This window comes from Pongo pygmaeus, chromosome 11 (genome assembly GCF_028885625.2).
Source record: "Pongo pygmaeus isolate AG05252 chromosome 11, NHGRI_mPonPyg2-v2.0_pri, whole genome shotgun sequence".
Taxonomy (NCBI): domain Eukaryota; kingdom Metazoa; phylum Chordata; class Mammalia; order Primates; family Hominidae; genus Pongo; species Pongo pygmaeus.
The window spans coordinates 125,649,124-125,677,088 of record NC_072384.2 but is presented as its reverse complement, the minus strand read 5'-3'; positions in this window follow the sequence as shown (position 1 = coordinate 125,677,088).

Below are 27,965 nucleotides of genomic sequence, written 5' to 3'. Positions count from 1 at the left end.
ATCTATAGAAACAATGCTAATGACTGGTTTGCTGTTAATAAATATGTGGGTAAATCTCTGTTCGGGGCTCTCAGCTCTGAAGGCTGTGAGACCCCTGATATCCCACTTCACACCTCTATATTTCTGTTTGTGTGTCTTTAATTCCTCTAGCGCCACTGAGTTAGGGTCTCCCCGACTGAGGTGGTCTCGGCAAGGTCATTGTTCCAGGGTTTTCTTGTGTGTGAGCTGAGACTTTGTCAGAACTACTTCACCGTCCTTGAGGCTCTCCTACCAAATTCTGCTTCCTCTTTTTCTCTTTTCACATATATTAGATTTGCATTCCTTTCTGAAGGCTTTAGCTGTTCAGTTCTACTCCATTCTCCATTATATTTTATAAATACAACTCTACAACAAACCTCTTGCCTTTCTAGATCTGTCTCAGCTTCTGCTTCTACAAGAGACAAACTGAAAAATCAACCCATCAATAGAACACCCAAACATATATAATAATAATTAAAATGAAACATCTTTAATGTTTTGTTAACTTTTAGTCATAAAAATATCTTTACATTAAAAATAATTTCTTGTTGAAGGCCAAAAGAATGAGGGTCATGATCAACTCAGTATACCACTGAAGACTATATGAGTAAACAGCAAACTGTGTCTCATAAATGCAGAATGTTGGCAAACTGACAAACTGCATCTACCACCCAGAAGGAGTTCTGAGGGCAGCCACGACCCAGACACTAGTGTTGCCTGTGATTAGGCACATCTGAAGCCTGTTAACAATAATGTGATCAATTAGGCAGCTGACCAATCATTACCTCCTTGTCCTTGCTCTTGTTACCCAATAAATAGGAAGAGCTGTAAAAGCTCAGGGGCTGCCTTTGCTCACTAGAAGTAGGGAGCCCTTTTCTTCTTCTCTTCTTCTTCTGTCCTTCTTCTCTCTTCTTCTTCCCCTGGCCCTTTCCTTACAACAGTTGCTTTTGTTTTTTGTTATTTCTACGCTCATCCCTTTGTTCAGTCTCATAATGATGGTCTCAAGTAGTAACAGTAGTAACTATCATAGTGACAGTCTCAAGTAGTAGCAGTACAAGTCTGTCACAATTTCTTTCTGTAAATATCTGTCAAAGTATAAGAATAAACCATAATATATTTAACTATGTTGTAGCTTGATTTATTATTTCTAAATATGTAGGCAACTAGTATATATGTAACCCTGTTGTACTATTGCTCTTTACCCCATAAATATGAGAAGTGAATGGGATTAGGAGAGAGAAGGGGTGGCAATATTAACATTACATTACAAACAGAAAGAAAATGTTCACCAAAGTCCATTGTCATATTTTATAAATGGTTTGCCTTCTACCAGCCATACTCAATCCACGGAAATACTCAGACAGTCACATCAGAAATAACTTTCTGTGAGATTTCAGGCAAAGAAAGATCCATACAGGATTGAATCAGGGATGCCTATTCCTATTAATGAATCTGAACTTACTGGGAAATTACTTTGTGCCCTTATACTACAGCAGGTGTTGTGAGCATCCGTAAAATGTATAAATCAGTACTTATACAAAAAAAAAAAAAAGCTTAAAATCTGGCTGGAAAAAGAAGCTAAAGAAAAGTCACCCGATTAATGATGAGAGAGAGAGTTGGGACTCCAGTACTGAGTGTCATTATACAAACAAATGTGAAAATTGATCTGTTGAATTAAAGTGACACCTGTGCATAAATCAGCATAATGCACCAACGTGATGATGTGCACACCGTCAGATGTGGCACACACCCTCCGTCTCCTTGAGGAATACGGTGGTCAGCCCTGACAAGCTTTGGTAACCATCCAACAATGCCCTCTTTATTTCCAAATTCAATATATGACCACACCCTTATCCTCAGGAGAAGTAGGATTCAGGCAGCATGCATGAAACCTTCCTTCACCCTGACATTAGTCTTCATATTCATCATCTCAGGAATGAAAATGAATTTGCCTCCAAATGATTCAAGCCCCCTGTAGGAAAGGTTGCTGGTAATGGCATCTTTTTGCTGACTGCAGTAGAACTATTTCCAGATATGAGCACTTAGTTATCTCACAGTAAGTGGATTAAATTTGAAATCCCTTTTATTAAAGCAGCCAAATAGCTTCAGTGTCCAGTCAGTACCAAGCCCTGTTTCTAGCAGCTCCTTTGCCAACGCCCCCCACCACCACTCTGCAGGGAACATGAGCAGAAGACTCTTATCAGGAATCCGGGGCAGCCCTTTTGCCCAAGCTCCACTGGCTCCCTGTACAGCTTATAAACATTTCCCAAATATGCATCCAAATCTGAAATTATATGACCGTCTATTTTGGGTCACAAAATATCCAATGAATATTTCTCTGTTAACAAAGAGGGCATTGAATGATGCAAACTTTAAATGCTGCAAGTATACTATATATCACTGATCTTCTTTTCTTCATCTGTTGAATTCATAGGAGGGACAGAGATCATTGTAGGTGTTTTTTGAAGTGTTGGTTGCATTTTCTGTGAAGAACTCTCTTAAGTCCTGCTGCTGCATATAATCATTCAGAGAAAGGATAAGGAGCAGAAAAGCTTTGGAATTTTACTACACAAAATAGTTTACTATTAACTATATTCCAATTAGCTGTAAGACTCCACACACTTTTGTGAAGTTCAGTCTTTTTGGCTAAAATCTAAAGCCAATGTGGTATACTATAATGACTGTAGCTTCTGAACTCAGACAGAGGCTAGTTGTACAAATTTCAAACTTTCTAATCCATGTTTACCTATTGTAAATTGGCACTGTTAACCCTAAACCAGGAGAATTATTGTTAAGTTTAATATATGATTTTAAAATGCCAACACAATGTCTAATATTAAATGGTGTTGCAATTAGAAATAATAATAACTGGTACATATTAAGTGCTAGGCATCATGTTAAATGCTTTTCTCATTTCAACACATTTAACCTATTAAGAACTTTAGAATGTAGATACCCCTATTATCTTAGGGTTGCCAGATTACATACAGGATGCCTTGTTAAATTTGAATTCAGATAAACTGTGGATTTTTTAGTATAATATATCCCAAATATTGCATGGTATATACTTTTATTTCTTAAAAGACCATTGTTTATCTGACATGCAAATTTAACTGAGTGTTCTGTTTTTTATTTGCTAAATCTGGCAACCTTTATTATTTCCATTTAAGATAACTAGGCATGGAGTGCTGAAGAGACTTGCCCAGGGTCACAGAGCTAGCAAGCTGCTAAAAAGAGATTCAACTCCATGAGAGTATCTTCAGAACCAAGGCAGTGAAACTTATACAATATTACTATAATCTCCATTACTATACTATACTGTAGTAAAAAAGTCAGGCTGCCCAGATTTTTCTGTACCTTTACTCAGGATGCCAAAAGTACAAGTCTCTGCCTCTTCCCAGTATGGGATTCCTGATATATGGGATTCCCTTCTGGGTAACGACAGCAGTGAAAAAAACAGGAGAGATCAGCAAGTCAAAATTTCTACAGCATGTATTATATGTGCCAAATTGACCAAAGCTGATAGGATAAGCAGGAGGCCATTCATATAAGGAAACTCTCCTTGATCTGCTTTTCCAATATTCTACCACAGCCCCACGTTCATGGGGCCAATCAAACACACCCAACACTATTATTGGCTAAGTTACTAAATAGTAGTGCTGATATGGTTTGGCTGTGTTCCCACCCAAATCTTATCTTAAAGTGTAGTTCCCATAATCCCCACGTGTTGTGGGAGAAACCCTATGGGAGGTAATTTAATCCTGGGGGTGATTACCCTTACGCTGTTCTCGTGATAGTGAGTGAGTTCTCACGAGATCTGATGGTTTTATAAGGGCTTTTCCCCCTTCTGCTTGGCACTTATCCTTCCTGCTGCCCTATGAAGAAGGATGTGTTTGCTTCCCCTTCCACCATGATTGTAAGTTTCCTGAGGCTTACCCACCCATGCTGAACTGTGAGTCAATTAAATCTTTTTCCTTTATGAATTACCCAGTCTCAGGTATGTCTTTATCAGCAGCATGAGAATGGATTAATACAAGTGCTGAGCCCCAAACAATTCTTTATATTTATCAATGAGCATTGGTCTGGAATATCCAGTTTGAAGAAGTGCAGCAAGAGCCAAAAACACTTAGCAACTATTTTTAATTTGTGATATTGGGTTTCATACTAATCCTTGACAATGCTAATAACTATATAATAGATGTATCTGGAATTCTTTCTCAGTAGCAAAAGTCAACTGAGAGATGCAGTGTGTATTCTCTGGGTTCAATATTTCTGTTATATCTCAAATAAGCAATCATTGAGGAGGAGAAAAAATTTAAGAACAGTGTGTTGGTAAATGTGATACTTTCCATAACTGCTGAGGCTGTAGTAAATTGCTCTTTAGCCCTTCTTTTTGCATTTAACTTTGTTTGGTACAGCAGCCTGTCAGAGTAGCTCTTCCCACATTGCTACAAGCATCTTGTAGTCATAGACTCTCTCTATAATGAAGAAGGTGAGTCATTAATGTGGGTTGTTTCTTTGACCTTGGAAAAAATATGAAATCACTGGCATAAGGAAACAACACAAAAATTTCACCCACAGGAGGTCTGCTGGTTCTGCCAATTGTGATTAACTACAAACTGGCAGAAAGGGAGTAGAATATGCCAAGAAAGCTTCAAATCCCATTCTGTGACTTGTTCAGTCACAAAAGGGAAATGACCATTTGTTCTAGTCTCTTATATTTTCTTTTGCTAGAGGCAAAAACCACAAACTAAAGCCAACACAGAGATTTCTGTCTCTCTTCTTTGCTCTTATAGATAATATTCATTATAGCAACTTTATCTAAAGAATTGGCTGACATTGAGATAGTCCTTTAACTTCATGAAGAGCTTCATAGGCATTGAGCAGATTTTGCTACGTTTGAGAAGCGAATTATGTGCCAAGACACACTGATTATTCATTTCCAGCCATTAGCAAGAAGTCCTTGGCTGGGTGTCCTAGGGTCTGAGCTCTTCTTCTACTCCTACCTGAGCCTTTTTGCTTAATTTTGGACAACTCATTTACAAGAGTTTTTCTGGAGTGTATCTAGGCAGACACAACAGACATATCCTTTCTAATCATATGCATTGTAGGTGGAATCCTGTCCCACAAAAAGATGTCATGAAGTCTTAACATCTGATACCTGTGCATGAGACCTTATTTGGAAATAAGATCTATGCAGATGTAATCAAGTCAAAATGAGGTCACATTGGATTAAAGTGGGCCCTAAATCCAATGACTGGTGTCCTTATTAGGAGAAAGATGCAGAGACACATGAGAAGAAAGACAGCCACGTGAAGACAGAGCCAGGAATTAGAGTTAGTCTACCAGAAGGCCTGAAATGCCAAGAATTGCCAGCAACCACCAGAAGCTAAAAGAGGTAAAGAAGCATTTTTCTTCCAAGGTCTTATGAGAGAGCTTGGCCCCACTGACACCTTGATTTCAAATTTTAGGCATCCAGAACCCTCAGAAAATACATTTAAGTCACCCACTTATGATAATTTCTTACATGAGCCCTAGGAAACTAAAATAATATGCATACACATATATTAAATGTACTTGAAATATAAATTTTTTAAACGTGGAGACGTCATTAAAAAGAGATAAACTGTCTTCTAGTTTTACAATCTAACTGAGAGGCTAGGTTAACATTAGCAAAATTGCCAGAAAATGACTGCAAGGCAAAGCAGTGTGTGCCAGTTTTAGGAGACAAATTAGAGCCATAAACTATGAAATTCAATGTTTAAGTGGAATAACTAGGTTAGTATATTGTAAACCTTAAAACTTTCAGTGATTCTTTGACATCTTTGAACCTCACCGGGCCCTAAGGGCCTAACCGAGGGTTCCCCTGCTCTCACCAGATATGTTCCTCACCAGTAGGACAGACTCCAGACAGCCAGTTCCCCTGTTCCCCAGACAAGCTCCACTCTACCTGGGCCTCAACCTAAAAGGTCTCACTTTCCTGCCAGCCTACAAGCCAATCACATCCCCTCATGGGAATGGGGCAGGCAACAGGGGTACCCAATCCTCTTGGCCTTACAAGGTTTCCTCCCATGGCCTCTGGTATCCTTCTCCCTGTGGCTTTAGGTGTATGTCACTAATAACCTGCTGCCGATCTCATCTGTCCAGTGCTGGGTGCCCTCTGGCCAGCAATGAATGCCCAGAACCCCCAGGAGGGAAGCTCTCCTTTACCAATAGGGTGAAGAGGAAAAGAAAACAGTCAGTGAAGATCATTCATTAGGAAAACAAAAACCTCTAGGCTAGCTACACCTACAAGGTAAAAAATAGTAAATGGCAAATCATGATGAAAATATGGGAAATAAAAGCATAAACGTGTGAGCAAAAGAAAGCATTAACAAGTTGAAAACAGAGGTGCTCAACCTATCATTGACATGAGCTCAAGAACCACCTCTACAACTAGGAGTGATAAGGGTGAAATAGCATTGCTGAGCCCATTAATACCAACCAGAGATAGAAGGTGAAACAGAGCCCCGAGACCAACAGGATTATTTTCAAGTGAAATTTCCAAAATAAAGATTTAGTACCCAACCTAGCTCTGTCATCCAGAATTTGTGACTATCTTATATAACTGTAAAATATTATATAGTGTACATTTCCATTATGTACATCATATGTAATATAAATTATATTATACATATATATATCCCATGTGTTGATTTTACAAATTGGAAAACACATTATTTTTAAAACATTAATATAGTTATTTATGTATAAGATATATTATATATATACTAATATAACGCTATATACATGAATATGTATGTGTGTGTGCATGTGTGTGTGTGCATGTATGTGTGTATAAGATGTATAGATAAAGATGCATACATAGACAGACATATATACCTAATGCACCTAAGCATAGAATCCAGTCTGCTTGTGGGGATATTAATGATTGATGACAAATGAATTTCAACAAACATTTTGATGTGACAGTACTAAACTCTGTGAAGGGTAAAATGCAGTCTCCATTTAAGCACATTATCGCTTCAAATTTCCATCTGTGACTCTAAATGTCTAACATCACAGAGGTTACTCCATTTATTTTCACATCATCAAGTGAAGTAAACTTTTTAACACATTGGAAAAGTTATATCACTAAATTTAAAGGAAGGAGAGACAATCCATAGATATTCAATCTATTTTTATTTCTATCTATTCAGTAAGGCAGCGTGTTTTTTTTAAGTGCAATGGACACTCACGGCTAATTTGCACCATCAGCCTGATCAGTTGTAACCATATCTTCATAGAGATTATGGCCTAAACCTCATGGTATGTTCTAACCTTTTTTTATTCCTTATAATATCTCATACATTTTCCAATTTTCCCTACATTTTAGAGGCTACAATATTAATGGCATGCAAGGAGAGGCTTGATATTAATTTTTAATTGGTTTTAAAACCCAAGAAACTTTATATCTCCTTCATTTGCTGACATTTGCATAATGGCTTTCTTTTGTTCCTTTTATTCCCAGATAATGGAGTTAGGACATCTCTGTTAAACAAACAGTCTTTCAGAAAGACCCTTGGACCTAATTATAACCTTTGGTAAAATAAGACTATGCATAACAAAGTAATGGAAAGTTTCTTTTCCCTTATCTAGAACATACATTTTAGAATTTTAGGTTTTGAAGCTTGGTATCAGAATAAATAAGCTTCATTGCACCCTATTTGGGAATTAAACAGATAAGAGATGAAGTGACAGTTGTCAGGTTGTGTCTGCTAACAAAGTTCACATAGTTCTCCTACCTCACCGTGGACATGAGTAGGAGAATGTTGGGGTGGGATGTGGGTGGATTTCACTGGAAAAACTTGTTCTACCTTTCTAAAATTCAAGTGGATCATACACACACAACCTGAAGTGACTAGCTACCTAAAAACACTCTAGTCCCTAAACCAGCAATGACTCTAATACTATTTTTATTACTTGATTAACCTCATTCTTAAAATTCTAAAGAGTATTTATAGTCAGGTAGCATGATGCCTCCAGATTTGCACTTTTTGCTTAGGACTGTCTTGGCTATATGTGGTCTTCTTTGATTCCGTATGAAATTTAAAGTAGTTTTTTTTTTTCTAATTTTGTGAAGAATGTCAATGGTAGTTTGGTGGGAATAGCATTAAATCTACAGATTACTTTGGGCAGTATGACCATTTTCACAATATTAATTATTTCTATCCATGAGGATGGAATGTTTTTTCATTTGTTTGTGTCCTTTCTTATTTCCTTCAGCAGTGGTTACTAGTTCTCCTTGAAGAGGTCCTTCACATCTCTTGTTAGCTGTATTCCTAGGTATTTCATTCTCTTTGTAGCAATTGTAAATGGGAGTTGATTCATGATTTGGCTCCCTGCTTGTCTACTGTTGGTGTAAAGGAATGCTTGTGATTTTTGCACATTGATTTTGTATCCTAAGACTTTGTTGAAGTTGCTTATCACTTTAAGGAGTATTTGGGCTGAGATGATGGGGTTTTCTAAACATAAAATCATGTCATCTGCAAACAGAGACAATTTGACTTCCTCTCTTCCTATTTGAATACGCTTTATTTCTTTCTCTTGCCTGATTGCCCTGGCCAGAACTTCCAATACTATGTTGAATAGGAGTGGTGAGAGAGGGCATCCTTGTCTTGTACCGGTTTCCAAAGGGAATGCTTCCAGCTTTTGCCCATTCACTATGATATTGGCTGTGGGTTTGTCATAAATAGCTCTTATTATTTTGAGATATGTTCCATCAATACCTAGTTTATTGAGTTTCTAACATGAAGGGATGTTGAATTTTATCAAAAGCCTTTTCTGCATCTATTGAGATAATCATGTGGTTTTTGTCTTTGGTTCTATTTATGTGATGGATTATGTTTATTGATTTGCATATGTTGAACCAGCCTTGCATCCCAGGGATGAAACCGACTTGATCACAGTAGATAAGTTTTGGGATGTGCTGCTAGATTCCATTTGCCAGTATTTTATTGAGGATTTTCTAATCGATATTCATCAGGGATATTGGCCTGAAGTTTTCTTTTTTTGTTGTGTCTCTTCCTGGTTTTGGTATCAGGATGATGCTGGCTTCATAAAATGAGTTAGGGAGGACTCCCTTCTTTTCATTTGTTTGGAATAGTTTCACAAAGAATGGTACCAGCTCCTCTTTGTACCTCTGGTAGAATTCGGCTGTGAATCCATCTGGTCCTGAGCTTTTTTTGGTTGGTAGGCTATTAATTACTGCCTCAATTTCAGAACTTGTTATTGGTCTATTCAAGGATTCGACTTCTTCCTGGTTTAATCTTGGGAGGGTGTATGTGTCCAGGACTTTATCCAATTCTTCTAGATTTTCTAGTTTATTTGCCTAAAAGTGTTCATAGTATTCTCTGATGATAGTTTGTATTTCTGTGGGGTTAGTGGTAATATCCCCTTCATCATTTTTATTGTGTCTATTTGATTTTTTCTTTTTTTTTCTTTATTAGTCTAGCTAGTGGTCTGTCTATTTTGTTAATTTTTTCAAAGAAACAATTCTTGGATTCACTGATTTTTTTGGAGGGTTTTTTTGTGTCTCCATCTCCTTCAGTTCTGCTCTGATCTTAGTTATTTCTTGTCTTCTGCTAGCTTTTGGATTAGTTTGCTCTTGCCTCTCTAGCTCTTTTCATTGTGATGTTCAGGTGTCAATTTGATATCTTTCTAGTTTTCTGATGTAGGGATTTAGTGCTATATATTTTCCTCTTAACACGGTTTTAGCTGTGTCCCAGAGATTCTGGTACACTGTCTCTTTGTTCTCATTGGTTTCAAAAAACTTCTTGATTTCTACCTTAATTTCATTATTTGCCCAGGTGTCATTCAGGAGCAGGTTGTTCAATTTTCATATAATTGTGTCGTTTTGAGTGAGTTTCTTAATCCTGAATTCTAATTTGATTGCACTGTGGTCCAAGAGAGTGTTTGTTATTATTTCAGTTCTTTTACATTTGCTGAGGAGTGTTTTACTGAGGGAGGCATCACGCTACCTGACTTCAAACTATACTACAAGACTATAGTAATCAAAACACCATAGTACTGGTACCAAAACAAATATATAGACCAATGGAACAGAACCAAGACCTCAGAAATAACACCACATATCTACAGCCATCTGATCTTTGACAAACCTGACAAAAACAAGCAATAGGGAAAGGATCTCCTATTCAATAGATGGTGCTGGGAAAACTGGCTAGACATATGCAGAAAATTGAAACTGGACCACTGGACCCCTTCCTTACACCTTATACAAAAATTAACTCAAGATGGATTAAAGACTTAAATTAAAACACAAAACCATAAAAACCCTAGAAGAAAACCTAGGCAATATCATTCAGGACATAGGCATGGGCAAAGACTTCAAGATAAAAATGCCAAAACAATCGCAACAAAAGCCAAAATTGACAAATGGGATCTAATTAAACTAAAGAGCTTCGGCACAGCAAAAGAAACTATCATCAAAGTGAACAGGCAACTTACAACCTACAGTATGGGAGAAAATTTTTGCAATCTACTACCCATCTGACAAAGGTCTAATATCCAGAATCTACAAGGAACTTAAACAAATTCACAAGAAGAAACAAACAACCCCATCAAAAAGTTGGCAAAGAATATGAACAGACACTTCTCAAAAGAAGACATTTACTTCTCAAAAGACCAACAAACATATGAAAAAAAGCTCAACATCACTGATCATTAGAGAAATGTAAATCAAAACCACAATGAGATACCATCTCATGCAGTCAGAATAGTGATTATTAAAAGGTCAAGAAACAATAGATGCTGGTGAGGCTGTGGAGAAATAGGAATGCTTTTATATTGTTGGCGGGAATATAAATTCATTCAACCATTGTGGAAAAGAGTATGGCAATTCCTCAATGATCTAGAACCTGAAATATCATTTGACCCACCAACTCCTTTACTGGGTATATACACAAAGGAGTATAAATCATTCTACTATAAGGACACATGCACATGTATGTTTATTGCAGCCCTATTTATAATAGCAAAGTCATGGAGCCAACCCAAATGCCCATCAACGATACACTGGATAAAGAAAATATGGTATATATACACCATGAAATACTATGCAGCCATTAAAAGGAATGAGATCATGTCCTTTGCAGAGATGTGCATGAAGCTAGAAGCCATCATTCTCAGCAAACTAACACAGGAACAGAAAACCAAACACCACATGTTCTCACTCATAAGTAGGAGTTGAACAATGAGAACATATGGACACGGGCGGGGGGAACATCACACACCAGGGCCTGTTGTGGGGTGGGGGACAAGAGGAGGGAATTTAGAGGATAGGTCAATAGGTGCAGCAAACCACCATGGCACACGTATACCTATGTAACAAACCTACACGTTCTGCACATGTATGCTGGAACTTAAAGTAAAATTAAAAAAAAAAAAAAAGAGGCTGGGTGTGGTGGCTCACAACTATAATCCCAGAACTTTGGAAGGCTGAGGCGGGCAGATCACCTGAGGTCAGGAGTTTGAGACCAGCCTGGCCAATATGGTGAAACCCCGTCTCTACTAAAAGTACAAAAAATTTAGCGGGGCATGGTGGTGTGTGCCTGTAATCCCAACTACTTGGGAGGCTGAGGCAGGAGAATCGCTTGAGCCCAGGAGCCAGAGGTTGCAGGGAGCTGAAATCATGCCACTGCACTCCAGCCTGGGCAACAGAGCAGGACTCCATCAAAAAAAAAAAAAGAGTGTTTATATACTTTTGGAATAAATCTAAGTCATCAGTAATCTAAGTGACAGTGGTTGACATTGTCAGTTAGGTTTTTCCTCATTTTAGATTATCTTTTCTTTGTATTTTTTTTGTTGTTGATTTTCTCATAGAACATACCATATCCTTTACCTTCAGTATTTGTACTTTGTATGCAGTTTTGATTATTTTGTTTTGAAACTTTGCTCTTTTCTAGTATAAATTATTTTTACACATTTCTGTATAGACGTATTATTCTTATTTTATTCCTCTACTTCTCAAAATATCATTTTCAAAATACTGTCAAATAAAGATGATCTCTTGCTGTTCTACTTTAATATGAGTAAATTTCTGTTTTAATTTTATTTTCATTTGTTTCTCTGCTTCCACTGTACGCAGTTAATTTTTATAATTCATCATTTCCTACAGATTTGTTTTATGTTTACAATACCTTAACTCACTGTCTGCTAATTTCATGCTATTTCTTCTCCTTTTTTCTGTTAACAAAGATAATGAAACTACCTATTGCTATGCATTCTCCTAATTATCATTACTTTATCAGCATTTAGTCAGCTTCCATTCAAGTTAGTGTATTAATTCACTCTACTTATAAATTAAGAGTATGTAATTAAGAGTGTTAAAAAAGCACCACAGAATCTCTACGTAAAACTGGTATCAGCTATGGGTTTTGACACACTTAAAAAAGGAAAACTATAAAATTTTATTTATAAAGGTGGAGGGAAAAGATGTGCAAAATGGACTCTTTGAAAGCATAGTTTTTTTAATCAAAATGTGATTTGTGCTTTTTGTATGCTTTTACAAACTATATGGTCCAACAAGAGACAAAGTCCTAACCTATAAGTTAACAGCCACAATATTTAAGATATGGAGCCTTTGCTCACATGAACAGTAGTAACCACACTTTTTCGGGCTTGCCATAATTAAAGACAAACGTGTTTCATACAATTCAAAATATGACTTTTTAAATGAAGCTGCTCTATCTCGTACCACTCACCACAATGATCATCCCATACAATAAATTAATGTGCTACATTACATAAGATTTTGCTTCATGCTCAGTTATAATTTCTCCTATTTAATTACAAGTTAAAGACAATAATCAAACCTCACTCTAAACCACTGAATGAGACTAATGAATTTCCCTACCTGTCACAGAGGAAAGCGACTCTAATTTATTTCCCCACCCCCAGGCCAGGTCAAGTGTTTTTCTTGTGTTTTCTCATAACATAGTGTCCTTTGCTTTCATAGCACTTAACATAATTGTAATTATTTTAAAGATCGATATAATTATCAGCTGAAGTCTTTCTTCCCTCTTGCCCATGCTAAGCTCCACAGTGAGCAAGGCCTAGTAATGCACGCCAAGAACATTGATAGTAGTTCAGTAAATATTTGTCAAATGAATGTGGAATGCATGGCAATATTATATATCCAAACAATTACTAAGAAATTTTTATTACTGAACACTGCCAAAACTGACATTTTCGTGAATTAAACAATAAGCCTAAAACACTTCCCAGTTAACAATGAACACTCAACCTCAAATGCTGGAGCAAAAAGCACCCACCGTGTCTCATATATGAGCAATGTCCTTTGGGAGCCTTCGGGTAAGTGCTTAGAAGGAGATGAAGTGAATGAGAACACTGAAAGGGAGACAAATGTTGGCTTAGGAATCTGTTTTATCTCATCCCAGTGGCTGATACTGATGTTGTATAATTAAAGATATCAATGTTTCAAAGGGAAAGTGGTGTCATACCTTGAAGTAATCACTTTTTGAATGGTGATTTCATTATAGAATACAAATCTATCTTACAGCTGGTCACTCTACAAAACCGTTCTGAGGGAGAGTTATTATTTCTTTTGTATGGTTTTGCAATGGGCCAAGCAGTATTCTTGATGCTTTTCTCGCTTTTATGTTATGTGTGTATGAAATCTCAATATAGATGCTTATATAGTTCACTCTACAAAGCACAGCTGTGAGATTATTGCTTACTATTACATTAAAGACCGAAGCACAATTGAGCGGCCTGGATACAGTGAATAACTAATGAGAGCTATGATTGAAATGCCTTTTTCCCTCTTCCACATTTCCAAATGTAGTAGCAAAAACAAGGTCATTTGCATATGCTGTGTGAGTGGAGTGCAATCCTAAGAGTTTATATACATCACACCAAATCTGGGCTTTGCTATTGTTATCTTTGTTAGTCAAATTATAAGTTTATCAACTCTTATTTTTATTGATACTCTATTCTTCTATATAAGGTCTCCATCTTTAACTACAGTACTATTTTTTAAAAATCCTAAAAGGTGGACATCATTTTAAATATACACATACATAAACACTTTACTATTGAGTCAGCTCCTCCATTTACAGAATGTAATTGAGTATCATGTTCATATTGTAAGAAAAAGAAATGAGAAAGGAAGGAATAAAGAAGGAAGGAAAGAACGGAGGAAGGAAAGGAAAGAGGCAAGAATGAGAGAAAAAACTGAGGAAAAGAAGGAAAAGAAAGGGAGGATGGGAGGAAATGAAGAAAGAGAAATGAGGAAAGATGGGAGGAAGGGAGGGATGAGAAAAGAGAGAGAAAGAATAAAGGAAGAAAAGAAACAAGGAAGAGAGGGAGGAAGAAAGAAGGAAGATACAAAGGACAGAAGGAAGGAAAGAAGAAGGATGGAAGGGGAGGAAAAAGAAGGAAAGAAGAGAGGGAGGGAAGGAGGGAGGGAAGGAGGGAGGGAGGAAAGGAGGAAGGAAGGGGAGGGAGGGAGGGAGAAATATTTTAATGCTCTTTAACATGCTAATTTAAAACCAAAGCCAGCCCTCTGCTGCAACCTGCTGACAGACTGGGGAACTACAAATGAGAAAATATTTAGTATTGGCAATAACAAATTTATTATAAATACTTCGTTTCTGAATCCTGCAGTATTTATAATTTTATTTAAAATAATCTAATTAGGATATCCCTGAGGAAAAGCATCCATGTTGGTTTACAATAAGAAAATTGAGTAAATAACTGCAATAAAATGTGTAAACATTAATACTCTTCATTATGTAGGATATAGACGAATATTCCAAGTAAGAAGGTTATAACCTGGCTCCTAGCCAATTCCTCCATCCCCGCTTATTAACGGCACTTCAAAGAAGCTCATTTTCACACAGATAAAACCACGATGGGGATGGAGCACAGATGAAAATCGCTCTCTAAGGGAAGGCTGTCCTCCGCTTCCGCTTGACGATCCATATTTGACCGGAAGCTCTGAGACTATACCTATATGTTTAAAATAGCTAAAAGTAATGTAAAAAGGACAAAATGTTTTTAAAACGTGTGTTTTGTTGAGCTGTAGATAGAAGCATGGATGAGGCTCTGGGGCAGACTTTTCTGTGTTCTGGCAACTCTCCCTGGTGAATCCTTTCAGTCAAAACTCAAGAACCTACACACTGACCAGACATTGGTGAAGAAACCGTGGAATGTTAAATGTACGTTTAATAATACACAAAGCTTTTTAACTGAGGGAGAATGGGTTCTTTCAGAGAAATATATATAATGTTGGTACGGTTTGGATCTGTGTCCCCACAAAATCTCAGGTCAAATCATAATCCCCACTGTTGGAGGTAGGGCCTGGTGGGAGGTGACTGGATCCTGAGGGCGGAGTTCTCATGAATGATTTAGCACCATCCCCTCTTGGTACTGTAGAGTGAGTGAGTCCTCGCGAGATCTGGCTGTTTCAAAGTGTGAAACTCCCTCTCTCTGGGTCCTTTTCCTGCCGTGTAAGACACCTGCTCCACTATGAGTAAAAGCTCCCTGAGGCCTCCCCAGAAGCAGATGCTGCCATGCTTCCTGTACAACCTGTGGAACATTGAGCCAGTTAAATCTCTTTTCTTATAAATTACCCAGTCTCAGGCATTTCTTTATAGTAGTGGCAGGACAAACTAATACAAATATATTATGTAATATTTTATAATACAGTGTTATATGTATTCTTTTAAGAGACTTTATGTTTTTCCTAGTAGGCTGGAGGGTGAGACTTTAGATCTTCTGGAACAGGATAAAAATAAGCATTGAAGAAGAAAAGCAAATCTCAGTTGGAAGGAGCCCCACAAAGACGAGGCGTTAGGCTCCTAGAGAAGAAAGGCGTCCAGGTAGTCCTATCTAGGTCTGTGGGAGCACGTGTTTAACACTGAGTTAAGTTTATTCTCTGAGTTGCAAGTCTCATGTGATACCTTTAATTTTCAGTTCAGCTTTAATTTCTACATGTATTTTAAGTCTTAGTTTCCAGAACTTAGAAAACAAATCACTTAGAATAAAAATTTAGAAGAAAAGGTTTGACATAATAGTTTGAGCAGTCTCCAAAATTACCCTTCTATTCTCTTAAAGTGTAAAGCATGCAAGAACCCTATAAATGAAAGAGGGAGTTGTGAGCTAGAAATTAGGTGCAGTATGGCTCCATGACAAGTGGGGAAAAAGGAAGAGAATCATCTTTGAGGTATGATAAAACAAAGACTCCTTTAGTGACAAAGGAGGAGTTCTTGGAGAGTTTGGAGACTGAAAATTCAAGTGAGACTTTAAAATCCCCCTGTTAAGGAGAATTATAATAATAGTAATACAAATAATAATAATATCATTCAATGACTAAGTAATATGTCCATTTTTATGCAAAGCCTTAAAAATCCTCACCAAAATCCTATGAGATACCCTTATTATACCTATTTTAAAGATGAAAAAATTAAGCCTTGGAAAGACAATTCTTATCCCATTACTCCAGCAACATTCCCTGTAGTAATACTTGGGCCATACTAGTTGGTTTCTTCCTACACACAGTGGAGTCATTCAGGACATTATCATCTCAGGACCTTTAAAAAAAAAAAAAAAAGAAGGGGAATGGGGAGTGTGTCCATGTGTGTACGTGTGTGTGTGTGAAAGACAGAGAGAGAGAGAGAGAAATTTCTTCCAGTACTATTTGAAATAAGAAGGTGATCCATAAATGACCATAAAAATATAAACAACTTATGGCATATCAGTTGCAATGTTATACTGACTATAACTAAACTTAAGGAAATTATATAATCAATGGTAAAATAAATTAGAATAAAATGGTAAATAAAATTAACACTATTTTTAGACAACAATTAACAATTAGTGAAATATTGTCATTATATAAACATGGAAAAACAAGAGGAGAGGAATGGACTGATGGTTTTTTCTCTTTCTCAAACTGATGTAATAGATCATTATGCCTGTATAATAAATAAATATATGCATAGGCATCCATTCAGAACCTCTGAGAAGCAGATGCCAAGACAGGATGAAATGCACAGAAATTTGTTGAAAGAATGCCCAGAAAGGATGAAATTGAAGACCAGGGTAGGCAGGCAGAGGAAGGGGAAAGGCAGGAGGGTTGGTGGGAAGAGTCTCAGACTGCTGTGTTATTCTCCAAAAGTTTGAGTCATGCTAATGGGGAGTCTTGGAACCAAAGTCACCCATTAGAGTGCCTTGTATTTGGCAGGAACAGGGCTGTATTATTGCTGGCATTATGCTTAGTCATTAGCAGGCAAACAGCCCCAGGGAGTGTGGCTTCAGCATGAATATTGCAGATCTCACAGCACACCTGGAGCTCTCCCTCAACTGTGCCCCCCAGAAGATGGTCTGGGTCATGCACTTTCCTGGCTACTATGCTGCTACTTCTAGAATCATTTATTTTCTTTACATTTTAGATCTATTTTCACCATAATTATGCTCTGCCCCAATTCTTCTGGATTTATGTTTCTTTCTCCCACACTTAAATTATACAGAGTAAAAAACAGGCAATTAGTGTATTGTGTTGGTGATTTTCTATTCTCTCCCTTTCTTATCCTGCAAACTGGACTTATTAAAAATAAAAATATTCTCTCTATAGAGGTTTGGGAAAAGAACTGCTGAGTCTACTTGAAAAAAAAAAAGCAAAAGCAAAACCAGGCAATCAAATGGAAATAACCCCTGTCCAGAGCTTAGGCACCCCATAGGGTAGGGAGGAAACCATCAGTTTCTTATTATTCCCTAGCTCACATAATGCCAGTTTACAGCAATTCTTTCTTTCACTCTTTTTTAGATAAGGGAGAAATTTTGAGTTTTGTGTTCCTTGGATTCTGTAATAATCTCCTACCAGTAATAATGATTTCTGGGAAGTGACCTAGAAAGTACATTTCATATCACAAATTATTATTTCCTTAAATCTGATCAGGCTGCTCCTTCACACACACACCATTCCTCTTCTCCTCTCTGAATAGGGAATCATCTTTCACAGAGAGGGGGATCTGGCAAGCTTGTTAATATTAAAAAAAACTTAAATACTTTCCATGTGTCTTAAAATACTCACCGGGGGAAGCAAAAATAATCATTCTCTCCTCTTTCTACTATTATTCACTCAGGAGAAATATTTCCTGCTGAGAATAATCTTAACAGGTGATCAAAAACATAAGTCGTTTCTCTAAGTTGGATTGTACTGAATAGAGAATAGGAGATAGAGGCTCTCCAGTTCCAGACATTAGAAAACCAATCAAGAGAAACTAGCCAGGTTCTGCAATCAAGGGAAGGGGCATGGGCCAAATTAGCCATACACCTGCCTAATTTGCAGACTTCTAAGTGTTTATAAATATATCTCAAAATATATAGCATGAGTCATAGGTCAATTTGTTATTTCTCTTTCTTTTTTTACACTTTATTTCTTCTATCCCATTAGAAAACCTTCCCTCTTAATTAGGTAATCAGAACATGCAAACAAAATTTTAGTGGTTTGTCCAGGCATAGTGGTTCACTATGCATTTTGGGAGGCCGAGGCAGTTGCAGATCACATGAGGCCAGGAGCTTGAGACCATGCTGGCCAATATGGTGAAACCCCATCTCTACTAAAAAATACAAAAATTAGCTCAGCATGGTGGCACGCACCCGTAATCCTGGCTAATCAGGAGGCTGAGACATAAGAACCGCTTGAACTCAGGAGGCAGAGGTTGCAGTAAGCTGAGATTGCGCCACTGCACTTGAGCCTGGGCAACAGGGCAAGACTCTGCCTCAGAAAAAAAAAAAAAAAAAACCTACAAAACACAAAAGTTTGGTGGCTCTAAAATAGCTTTGAGTATATGAATTGAATTAAGCCTCTAAAATGAAGAAGGAATTTTTCACTGAAAACTATGTTCTCCTCCCTGTCTGAATAGGTAGAGTAAATATATATATATATATACACAGTTATATGTGTATATCTATCTAGATATACATATATATATTGCCCAGGCTGTAGTGCAGTGGTGCGATCTTGGCTCACTGCAAGCTCCGCCTCCCGGGTTCACGCCATTCTCCTGCCTCAGCCTCCTGAGTAGCTGGGACTACAGGCGCCCGCTACCAAGCCTGGCTAATTTTTTGTATTTTTTAGTAGAGACGGGGTCTCACCATGTTAGCCAGGATGGTCTCGATCTCCTGACCTCATGATCCACCCACCTCAGCCTCCCAAAGTGCTGGGATTACAGGCGTGAGCCACCATGCTCCACCTAGGTAGAGTAACAATATTAAAAACAGCTAACATCACTGATCTGGGGAAATTTCTAAGCACTTCACATGTATAAGCTTATTTAATCTTCACAGAAACACTTTATCATAGGTACTATGATGGACTAAGACTTTACTCTGAACAGCTCCTTACCATACAGTCTGTCCTGTGAGCAGAACATGGCCCCAAAGTGGGAGGATGAATGTTTCAATTTGTGAATAGCAGTGATTGGATTATGAGTCCATTTCTGGGTTTAACTTCATTCTGTAAAATATTGTTATTTTCTGTAGATCTGTTTGCAGGCAGTTTACTTGTACCTATGTGCCATTGAGTCTTTCTCTAACAAGTGAAAACAAAATCACCCAGCATTAGAAAAGAGTCAAAGCCATTTGTGTTATGATTTCAGCTACTTAGACTTGCTATTTAAAAAAGTGGTATGTATTCCCTGCATGCCTTCTACACACTATTCATGCTGTTCAAGATTACAAGTTCAGAATGGAGATTTCCCACTTGAAATCATAGAAATGGATTTTACTTGTAATATCAGTGCCATAAAAAATAATTATGCTTCATCCAATGCTATAAATTCCTATCATGCTCCTTCTCCTTAATATGTAGTGAATTTCATTGGGACAAAATATGCTTTTATCACACAGTGCACTGTGACTACAGGTCGATCCTGTCCGCAGTTGTCCACTTTCCTCAACACTAACTCAAGATGAAGTCATATATTACAGACTGCCAAGGGTGCTCTCCAAATAAAGTGTGTGGCTTGGCACTCACAGCTAGTTGAAACTGATGCCAGTGCACTTCTTACAGAATATCAGGACTCACAAAACAATTGTTTTGGGGAAAAAAATTTCACAGAGCCCTTCTTGCTCGTATATGTATTCTGCATTTGCCAAGGGTAAAAGCATTCTCTTCCAACTGACGATTTGGTGCACCACAAAAGGGAAATACCTGCTGGTATGCACAGGTGACTGTAGTCACCACTCCACTGCACACTGCCCAACAGAGCCATTTTCTCTCTAAGTATATTTGTTGTTAACTTTGAAGGCAGTTGTATCAGCTTCCAGGCAATCATGTGACTTGTGTTTGGTTTTGCAAGGAGAAATGAAACCTTAAATGGTATCACTTGATTTTTGGCTTCTCTTTCTTAACAAAAATAAGTTAATTACGTAATTATCATTTTGGGGCTTGATCTGGACAATTTTAATAGATTTGCCAGAGAAGTCACTATGCAGCTTTATGGAACTCATGCCACTGCTTGACCGAGTTCATACTAGAGAGAACAATGGTGATTAGGAGAAATGGAAGGAGTGTGCAAATCCTCCACATTTCAGTAGTTTGCTTTTTCTTTCTCAACTGCTTGTGCAAGGTCTCCACACTTGCATGTTCACTCATCACAGCAGGCACACATTCACTGGGGTGCTGGTCACTCTGTATATCAGGGGTCCCTAAACCCCTGGCTGTGGACTGGTATAGTACAGAAGGGGGTAAGCTGCAGGCCAGTGAACATTACTGCCTGAGCTCCGCCTCCTGTCAGATCAGCAGCGGCATTAGATTCTCGTAGGAGCAAGCAATAAAAGGTGGGTTTCAGAACTAAATATTGAAAGAGTAGAAGCATTTTTGTTCAGGTGCTCCTGGAGAATATTTGGAATTAATTAAAGACTAGCCTCTGCAATTAGAAATAAAATAATCCTATACATATTGGAAAGGAGGAGGCAAATTTCATTATCTGTAGCTGATATCATTGACTAACTAGAGCATTCAGATTAATACTCCAAGGATAAACTTGGCCCAAGCCATGCCTGACCTAAACAAAAAAATCCTCTTCTTTGCTCTTTGAGTGCTCTCTTTTCATCAACTTTTAGTCACTCATAGGTAGGCACTTTGAAAAATGTGAAGAAATAGAATGGGTGAACGTTGTTATAGACCTACACAACCAGCTCTGAAGACAATGACTTTTGGGAAAACTTCAGAGAGGTAAGGACGTTTAAGCAGATATTAATATGTTGGAGATTCTTGTTGCAATCACCAAAGGGATAGAAAAAAAGACCGAATGGGAAAACGAACTAGGAATATTTCTTGAATGTGAGGTTTTTCTAGTTTGTGTAGTCCCAAAAGTATACTCTAAGACAAAGATTCAAGTGTAAGTATTTTACGTGGGAGGCACAGACACACTGTTAGATGAGTGGGGAAGTAAGACAAGGAAAGGAAGTCAGTCAGTAATGGTGTGTTATCAAGCCAACTACTATAGCAGGTAGCCAGAGCTTACCCTTATGGGAAACTCTGGAAAACACACATTTCAGAATTATTCTACTGGAGGTATCAGGGATTGGAAGCATTTGTACACAAGTCCTGAGTCTCCTTGGTTGAGGATATTGGTTAGGGGTCAGGGGGAATTCATTTCTCAGGATTTGTAGCTACTTCAAGTCGAGGCAGAGTGGCTTTCTATGGAATGAAGCCTTTAGGCTTAGAGAGGCAGACACCAGCTGCTAGGAGTTGACTCAAGCATGCTGAAATGGTTGAAGTAATAGAGATAGGAGTACAGGAGTCAATAAGGGTTAGTGGTGGATTGAACCGGGACTGAGGGAACAAGACAATTCAAGAGTTACTCCCTGGCTACGCTTTCAACCACTGGGTTGATTATGCTGAGGTTGGGAGGAACTGTGGATGACCTACAATGTAACAAGGAAATCTGATGGAGTAACAGGGACAGAGCTACACACATGTGAGACAGCCCCTAAGAAACTCATAGAAATATCTTGTTGGTATTGTGAAGGGTGCAGATTTCTTGAGGTCATGTGTGGCCTCCAGTTTTCATGATTTGAATATTATCGAAAATATGACCTTATTTGTAGCCGCTGAAGGGTGATACCTAAAAATATAATTTATATACTACAAGAGGGTTTGCAGCTTATAATCTCCAGGATTCTTTAAACAGAGTAGAATACAGAAGCTAAACATAAACATCTATAAAATCAATGGCACCATTCAAGGTATTTGCAAAACTGTAATCAAGCTATATCACGATGACCCTCATATTTTCTTAGCTCCTCAGCAATGAAATATTAAATTTGGCTAACCATATGGCCTAACATAGAATTAAATTAAATGATTAAATTTAACCATTTCAATTGACATTCCATTGGGTTCACCACTCTAGAAGAGAGAATCTTGAGGGAAGTGAGGCTGCTGTTTTATAACTTTTCAAATGAGGCAATAAAGCCCATGGGGTTGTCAACCACATCTGAAATATGAACTGCTCATAGGCAGCAGAACATAAAACAAAGCTTCCTTATAATAAAAAGAAAAATCACACCCTTGGCTTCCCAGTCATTATTATTAAAGCAATTCAATTTACATAGAAAATAAATTTTAAAAGAAATTAACAGAAATTTCTAGCCATATGTTTATCATAACATTGAACCACTGTTTCTACTTATTTTCTCTTTTCCTTCTTTTCAGTATATCAGCTGACAGCTAAAATTGGCCTACAAACCCCCTCCCATTTGACTCCTCTCTGACCCAATTCAAGCTCCCCAGTGAGAGAAGCACAGAAGCAAAGCCAGCATTTGGCATTTGTTTACTTCTTTGTGTCTCAGAACAAATAATGATACCACTAGAAAGAGTCCGGGGAATAATGTTTCTTTGTTATGGTGCAGCCCGCACACCTGCAGGGTCAGTGCATGCATTGTTTTGTGGTTTTCTCATATGCCAGACCAGATGAGAAAGCAATTCTTGTTATTGCTTTGTGATTCAGTATACCAACCCATTCTAATCCACACACATACACACACACACACACAAATGCCAGTAGGAATGTGTGTGCAATTAAGTGCATACTTCAGAACTCTAGGCGATTATTAATTTTTGTGTTTTACGTTTTCTAGCAGATGTTAATTAGGAAAATTTTTAACTGAGTTAAAAATGTTAATTGAGTTATCATGGGATTACATCAGTAAGTGCTGATTTCACCATTATGCTATGTAATGTTGCGTCTATGAGTAAATTATTCAAAGAATTTTAATGAATTTTCCACTATTCCACAGGACTTTTTCCCCCTAGTTTCTCCTTGTGTAGTTGACCAAATAGAAAAATTTAAGCTGTAACAAGATTATCTGGAAATCTATTAGAAAGTAGATTGAAAAGTTGTTAATTGACTCTTCTCATGGTGCATTATATATTTTGGGCATATACAATCTTATGTGAGTACAAAATTTATTATCCAAAAAACTGCAATTTATATTCAAGCTCAGTAGACATGAAGCAATTATAGTTAATATTCTGTACACATTATAGTAAATAATTTAAGATCCAGCATTTGTATATTTCTGCAGATGATGACATAGTGTTCCATGAGGCCATTGTGATTGTAACACAGGGTATAGTGTAGGATTCCAGAGGGATTACACAAGCAGAATTCTCCCAGTGTTAGCAGGAGTCAAAAATTAAATTTGGCTCACCTCACCGACTTGAGTTTTATCCACCCCTAGATTCTGAACATTTCCTTTAAGGGTTTGACTTCCATATTGTAAATTGCTTCCTTCTCAGGGGTACTGAGATTTAACAGTTGTCATATTTTTGGCAGTTTGGGAGAGGCACCATGGTATACAGTCTCCTCAAGTCTGGCATTCACTGCCAGCACTTATACTGAGCATTTCATAAACAATGAAACATCTATTTCATTTGTACCACTGTTGGATAATCTCAGGCCTTGGAGACTTCTGGATCACAGATGTGACAGATATCAGATTTCAACAGCCTTTGAAACAAAAATGTTCCTGTACATGGGTAGAAATTCCAACCGTGTATTTTTATAATTTCATACAAACATTTTGAAAACGAAGTCACAATTATTTTATTTTGTTAAGAACATTCAATGCCTGTGACATTGTATTTTACTGGGTGTTACTCTATCTTTTCACCATTCTACAGGAAAAAAATCATGAGATACAGTTTAGTATAGCAGCAGGGCACAGGCTTGGCATCAGACTGAGCAAAATTAGTTCTGGGCTCTCACATGTAAGAGGTTTATTAGGGGGAAAGATGCTCAAACTTTCCAAACTGTTAACAATTTTTCTTTATTAATCTGTTTTCAATGCATAACTCTCATAAGAGGATGGTTAAATAATATGAAAGCATGTAGCGTACTGAAAGCCTATAGTCCACAAATTGTAACAAGTGACATGAATCCAAAAGGAGAATGCGCATGTGTGCATGCGTGCACATGCATATGCTGACAGCTACCATTTCTGCATTCAGAGGAGAGAGAGGGTTTCCCAGGGAACAGGCACTGTGGCTATCGAAAGCAGGGCCTGCAGCCAAACCTGGAATGCAGAAGTGAGAACAGAGATGGCTAAACTGTTCTGTAGGATGAAGTTTAAAGAAAAGGGGAAGAGTATCCTTTTGTTCTCAAGCTGTTAATTAAAAATCATTTGTAAAAATGATTTGGCATCTTCCTGTGAGTGGGCTGGAGGGTCGGGAGTCCCGGGCACTGAAAGAGGCAAATAGATGAAACAGAAAAGGAAGGCAGCTCTGAATGAGGGCCTGCCCCAGCGACCAGAGGAGGCCCTTGGCCAAGGGGGTGGAGACAGATTAAATTAATGGTCTTTCTGTGATGAAGTTCAGCAGTTGGGTTTCAGAAACAATGGTGTCTGATATCTAATTTTGCTGATTTTCCCATTCAATAGTATAATGCCTTGCCCCTTATCACCCTCTTGTAGTCAGTAAAGGCTAATCATCCACTAATTTCATGGTGGTCTTACATTAACGTAACCTTAGGGCTTAAAGAGAAGTAGTTATGACCATATGGGGACAGGGAGAGGAGTCCAGAGAAGACTAGATTACCAGGAAGATATAGCAATGAGACGGCCAGATGCTACCAGGGAGAACAAGAGCACCTGAGAATACAACTTTCAGCATGACAGGCCACAAACATGATGTGAAAGCAACCTCTGAAATTTTCCAACAATAGTTGAAAGGAAACTGAATTTCTTATATTTATATCAGAGTGAGACATCATTTTTACATTAAAAAGAAAGATAATCCCCAATTTCAGGAAAACTTTAGGATATTCTAGTCAAAGAAAGCGTTAGTAAATTTAAATTTCAAAAAAATAGCTTGAGTTAGTTCAAAAGTAAGAAACTAAAATTAAATTGATTGATAAGCTTCATTGGTGTTTATTTAAATATTGTTTTTCAAAGGTTAATGATCTACAGTAGCCTGTCAACAGATGAATGGATAAAGAAAATGTGGTACATATGCACAATAGAATATTCAACCATACAAAAGAATAAAATTCTCTCATTTGCAACAACATGGATGGAACTCAAGGACATTAAGTTGAGTAAAATAAGCCAGGCACACAGACAAGTTTTGCATGTTCTCACTGATATGTGTGATCTAAAAATTAAAACAACTGAACTCATGTAGATACAGATTAGAATGATGGTTACCAGAGGATGGGAAGGGTACCCAGGAACAGGGGATAAGTGGGGATGGTTAATGGGTATAAAAATATAGTTAGATAGAATGAATAAGATTTGCTATTTGATAGCACAATGGGGTGACTGTGGTCAACCATAATTTATTGACTATTTAAAAATAACTAAGGGGGTGGAACTGGAGTGTTCTTAACACAAAGAAATGATAAATGCTCGAGGTGATGGATGGTATTATTCTAAATTCCCTATAGTGTTACACATTCACTTTTTTTTCTTTTTCTTTTTTTTTTTTTTTTTTTTGAGACGGAGTCTCACTCCATCGCCCAGGCTAGAGTGCAGTGGCATGATCTCGACTCACTGCAAACTCTGCCTCCCAGGTTCACGCTATTCTCCTGCCTCAGCCTCCCGAGTAGCTGGGACTACAGGCACCCACCACCACGCCCAGCTAATTTTTTGTATTTTTAGTAGAGATGGGGTTTCACCATGTTAGCCAGGATGGTCTCGATCTCCTGACCTTGTGATCCACCCGCCTCAGCCTCCCAAAGTGCTGGGATTACAGGCATGAGACACCACACCCGGCCACACATTCACTTCTAACTGGGATACCACTTTAATAAAGGTTTGATGTAAAAGTCTTTTCTCAATATTTAACAAGTTGGCACTGAATTTTTGCTGCAAACACACTTTTCACATTTAAAATGTGAGTCCTGGAATATGTCTTTGGGGGTCTGTGGGTCATGGAGTCTGACTCTTTTCGTTGAAAGTTCATCAGGGAGTTGTTGAAGCTGATTCAGTTTGCAGAGATTCCACACATGCAATATAACACCACCAGTAGAATGATCATGAATGTGCATGAGAAATGCTAGATAATAACTAATCAAACTTCCAAACTGAACAAGTTTTACATTTTTTTTTTTTGCACCTTCTACATTTCTTACCATGTAACAATCCACACAGTGGATAAACAGCAAGTAAAAGAATAAAAGATACTCTTCAATTTACTGAATATTTTGTACCTTTTTAGAAAGAAAGCAAGGTGAAAAAAAAAGGGGCCGAGGACACTCTAATACTAGTGTAGTAGAGCCTACCAATTATTCTTTGAAATTCACTCTCTTCTTTATCCAGAAGTCGATGGTGCCATTAAGACATCTTTCAAAAGATCCTCCACACTAACACTTTTCTCTGAACTAATCTGATTCCATATTAATACAGCAAGGAGAAATTTTCTTAGGAAAAAAACAAACAGTAGTCAGCAATGAAATTAGTTTTCGCACTGAAGTCAAATCATTATTTGACCAAAAAAAGTGATATTCTTCTTAATCTTTAATGCTTGTGTTTAAAACATGTTTTAAATTAGCTGTTTTATTGAATTAAAAATATTTGAACATCAATTATTCAGATTGAATCATGCGAAGATCTAAAAATAATACACGTAAGTCAATAAATACACCTAGAAAGAGACTTGGGCAGGACAAAGAAATTTGTGCTATAAGTTTCCAGTGCTGGCCTTATTAGCAGTAAAAGTTGCTACTTTCTTGCCTATTCACTTAGGAGATTTTTTTTTGTAATTTTTTACATTTAAAGAAAACAGATGGGCATCATGAAAGTGACTAAGCCTAAACAATTTCAATATTGATATCATTCAAGGATAAATATTTCTCCAAGAAAGTAAAAACGTCTTGGTAATGTGATACCATTGAGGAAGGTACTTCAGTGTTAAAGGTGATTTCTGCATGAAAACGTCAAGGAAATAATAAGGCATGCTACACTCACAAACTGTATTGTCAACAAAGTACTAAGTTTTCCTCCAAAGTTTGGGGCAGAAAGCAAAAGAAAAATAACAGTGTTGCAGTCACCCCTAAAGGTGAAATGCTTGGGTGTGGGGGTGTCACTGACCAAAGGGAATGTTTCTAGAATGTTCTAGAATAGAGGATGCTTCACATCTGACCCAGAGTTCCAGAGGACAACACTATGGAGATAAAAGAGGACCACTATTCAGGGCAGAAGTAAATGTTATTGTGGTGTCATTAGCAGTAAAAGTAAGTGCACCAGCCTCCCCCCAATTCCAGCTATAAACTGAGAAGCAGATAAAAATCACACTATCAGGAGAAAAGGAGCCAACTATGTGCAACCTCCTTGATCTTTCAGACACAAGTCTGTATGGACTTTTCCTTGTTTCATGATAGTAAGATGAAAATAGGGCATGTTATGAAAAT